Genomic DNA, 4,579 nt, shown 5'->3' with positions numbered 1-4,579 from the left:
TTCTTCAGTTTCACTCTCTCTCCCCTTCTTTTCCTCCTCCCCCCACCTTTCAGGGTCTTTCCCAGTCACCACTGTCACCACCAACATGTTAGGTCCCAGAGATGTCGCTTCTCAGGTTAACTGTAGTTCCAGACAATACCCATTCTCATTTATACAATATTCAGAGGGTGATTAAGTATAAATAAAATTTTAACTAAATGTTATAAAACATAATGAAAACTTTAGGGAGAAAAAGGAGACAATTGGCAAGGAAAATTAACAAAAGCAGACTTACTGGCTTTATTAAATCCTGCTGCTTCTTTATTTTTAAGAAGTTTTAAATGTGGATCACTTAGGCCAATATTTTATATGAAGTAAGCTGCCAACACAGCTATTCACTGCGTGCTACCATGCGAATAAAGGAACCAAGAACAATGCAGCTCAGATGTTTCCACTGGTCTTTGTCTGTGCAGATGCTGATGCTAGCCTCTGGCAGGACTTTAATGTGGACTCCCAGTTACTATGGATGCATGACCCACATCTAAAAATCCTATCAGGGCCAGGGTTGGCAGGCATGATACTGGATAATGTGAAAATTAATTTTAGTTTTCCTATAAAATGTATGTGAATGATACAACACTGCTTTTAGAAGAATTCAGCAAATATTTCTGGACATTGTGAATAAGAAGTTTTTCACAATTTTGATAATGCAAGAAAAACTAGCTAGGTGGTTCAGTGGCCTACTTATTAATATCCTCAGTAAGGGGGCTTATTATTATTCTCAAATTACTCCTAAACTATTTCCATTATTATATATTTATGTCAAGTACATCATACAAAAAGTCAGTATATTTAAAAATATAAAGATAGCCAGGACCGGTCTGGCTCAGTGGATAGAGCGTCGGCCTGCGGACTGAAAGGTCCCGGGTTCGATTCCGGTCAAGGGCATGTACCTGGGTTGCAGGCACATCCCCAGTAGGGGGTGTGCAAGAGGCAGCTGGTTGATGTTTCTCTCTCATCGACGTTTCTAACTCTCTGTCCCTCTCAATTCCTCTCTGTGTAAAAATCAATAAAATATATTAAAAAAAATAATTTAAAAAATTTAAAAAAATAAAAATATGAAGATAATGCCCAAACCGGTTTGGCTCAGTGGATAAAGCATTGGCCTGCGGACTGAAGGGTCCCAAGTTTAATTCTGGTCAAGGGCATGTACCTTGGTTGTGGGCACATCCCCAGGAGGGGGTGTGCAAGAGGCAGCTGATCAATGATTCTCTCTCATCGATGTTTCTAACTCTCTATCCCTCTTCCTCTCTGTAAAAAATCAATAAAATATATATTTTTAAAAATATGAAGATAAGCTTTGCCCATCTACAGTGAGAATGAAGACCATCTTCAATAATCAGACTGTAGACATTCCTGAAAATGTTGCCATCACTCTGAAGGTATGCACAGTTATAGTGAAGTGCCCCAGACCACATCAATGTAGGATTCCAACTCCTAGAAAATAAAAAGAAGAAGCTCTGGCTTTACAAATGGTGGGGAAATAGGAACAGGCCATGGTTCGCACTATCTGCAGTCACATACAGAACATGATCAAAAGTGTGACACTGGGCTTCTTTATAAGATGAAGTCTGTGTATGCTCATTTCTTCATCAACATTGTTATTGGGGAGAATGGTTCTCTTGTTGAAATCAGAAATTTCTTGGATGAAAAGTAAATGTGCAGGGATTGGATGAGGTCAGGCATTGCTTGCTCAGTATCTCAAGCCAAGAAAAATCAGTTAATTCATGAAGGAAATGACATTGAACTTGAATCAAATTCAGTTGCTTTGATTCAGCAAGCCACAGCAGTTAAAAACAAGAATATCATAAACATTTTAGATGATATCTACCAGTATGTCTCTGAAAAAGGAACAGTTCAGCAGGCTGATGAATAAGTTGTCCAGCTATAGCAACAGCAAGATGCCAGAGAACTCTTCAGACTTATTTGTTATATTTTAAAGATGCAATATGCCTTCCTGCAGTGGTTCAGTGGTTGAGCATAGACCTATGAACCAGGAGGTCACTGTTCAATTCCTGGTCAATATGCCCCTGGCTGTGGGTGCAGGAGGCAATTGATCAATGATGTGCTTCACTGATGTTTTGATCTCTCTCTTCCTCTGCCTGCCTCTCTGGGGGGGAAAAAAATTAAAAAAAAAAATATATATATATATATATATATATATAATACATGGCTTTTATTGCATCTTAAATAAAAGCCATGTATTAATTTGGGAAAACAATAAAAATATAAAGATACATTTTTCAGCTAAATATATATGGCTTGGGGTGGGTAGGGACATGGGAAAGCCACTTTATAACCTAGAACTGTGGTCGGCAAACTGCGGCTCACGAGCCACATGTGGCTTTTTGGCCCCTTGAGTGTGGCTCTTCCACAAAATAACATGGCCAGGGCGAGTCTATTTTGAAGAAGTGGCATTAGAAGTTTAAGTTTTAAAAATTTGGTTCTCAAAAGAAATTTCAATCATTGTACTATTGATATTTGGCTCTGTTGACTAATGAGTTTGCCCACCACTGGCCTAGAAGATCATTGAAAATCTTACGTTTTAGAAAGTGTTCATAAAATACATTTTGTAACAATAAAATGAAGTGTGTCTTTATAAAGTGAGATTGACCCTATAAGATTATATAATAAATGGTTTTATCTCTTTAGGTAACATGTGGACTAAAGGTTTTATATTATAAGCATGGCCTTATGTGTGTATCTATAGTACATAATAGTAATAGTGACCTTGACCTATATCATAGAACTGTACATTATTGGATTTTTAAAAAATATATTTTATTGATTTTGTACAGAGAGGAAGGGAGAGAGATAGAGAGTTAGAAACATCAATGAGAGAGAGTCATCGATCAGCTGCCTCTTGCATACCCCCTACTGGGGATATGCCCGCAACCAAGGTACATGCCCTTGACCGGAATCAAACCCGGGACCTTTCAGTCCCCAAGCCGACGCTCTATCCATTGAGCCAAACCGGTTTCGGCCATTATTGGATTTTTAAAACATTCTTTCAACATAGATTCAATGTTAAGGATAATTCAATTGTAATCAAAGTCTCTTATAATTCTAAAATGAGTGTTCTCTGAATTATAACTTTCACCAACAACTATGTTTTATTGAATGGCAGGATTAAAAAAAAAGGACCTTTGAAATTATGTGGCTTATTTATAAACCTGCTTATGGATCAGCTCCACCAGAGGAAATTTTTTAAAAGAATGCAGATCTCTAGGACTTATCTTAACCCATTAAATCCTGAAGATAAGGGTTTAAAAAAATTCCTAAGATATTACTGATGCTGTGGAAGCCAGTTTTGGAGAAATAAATTCATTCTTTCCAGTTTACAGATCAGAAGATTGAAACAGGCCAATAGAGGCAAAGTGACTATCCCAAATAATGTAGCAGAGCTGAGGCAAGATTTGAATATTCTTAACTCCCACCTCAGACTAACTTCTGTGAAGAAAAAATAAAGAATTTTCTATTTAAAGAATTCTGGGAGTTATTTAGAAGAATGGAAAATATATGCATTTCTATGATGTCATGTAATAGGCCGCTACTAGTAAAAACTGGTTGTTGGATAAGATTCTGAGTAAATTATACATTTACTGGAGATTTGCTGTCATAAATTAAGCCATGCTAAAAAATTTATTACTTGTGGCAAGAACAAGACATAATACTGTCAATAATAAATAATAATACATATATTATAATAATAATTTACTTTTTCATATACCTCCAAGAAAGTCAACATATTTTCTTCATCTTTCAGCTTTATAGTTTTATAAGCTGGATTTTCAAGTAGCATTGAAATTCATTATTATGTTCTAATAATATATTCACTTGTTACATAATCCACCACTCATCAGACATGAGCAATCACTTTTTTATGCTGCTGCAAAGCTACAATGATGCCAAATGCTTAACAAGTCAATAGGCTTAACTTGAGCAGCCATAACATGAATCCTAAATCATGACATAGGGCCTATATAATACCTTATAATTTTTTTTTTTTGTCTCTGAAGAACCATGCATCAAATTAAAAGCTAAAATCCATGATGATCTTGATTAATTTCTGCCTGTCACTACCGTTCAGTTTTTACCTTATACCTCAGTAATGATGATAAGCACTCTGAAACATTTATGTGATTCAGAATTCAGCTCTAAGTGCTTTTGGTAGAATAGCATTATAGGGCCTTAAAGAATGATGTGTTTATAATAGCAATTGTTTACTCTCCTGCTGAATTGAATAAGCTTTTCTCTGTGAAATAATTGCTCTTCCATTGTCTTCTAGTTCTAGCAAGCACATTAAAACTTCATAGATAATCCTTTATCTTTTAAGATATACCAATCAGTGTACCTTTCTGCTCTTCATGAAGGGTGGGGAAGCTGTCTTTGGCCAGGCCTCACAGTTTGCATCGAAGATTTACTGTAAAGCTCAGTCATCATACATGTCAGGGGAGGAGGATCCTTTGACAGTGCCCGCTTTCTTCCTCCACAGCAGATTCTGATTTGGTGTGACCACTGCAAAACGAGGGCAGAAGCA

The 4,579-nt window shown here is 36.5% G+C and overlaps 1 pseudogene; it reads left to right on the top strand.

Moving 5' to 3' along the window:
• The first annotated feature begins 1,352 nt into the window (after positions 1–1,352).
• On the top strand, positions 1,353–1,915 carry LOC118711370 (annotated as a pseudogene).
• Positions 1,916–4,579: the final 2,664 nt, after the last annotated feature.

The sequence above is a fragment of the Pipistrellus kuhlii genome, unplaced genomic scaffold, assembly GCF_014108245.1.
Source record: "Pipistrellus kuhlii isolate mPipKuh1 unplaced genomic scaffold, mPipKuh1.p scaffold_m20_p_10, whole genome shotgun sequence".
Classification (NCBI taxonomy): domain Eukaryota; kingdom Metazoa; phylum Chordata; class Mammalia; order Chiroptera; family Vespertilionidae; genus Pipistrellus; species Pipistrellus kuhlii.
The sequence above is the reverse complement of the archived record's forward strand: the minus strand, read 5'-3'. Positions and strand labels throughout refer to the sequence as shown.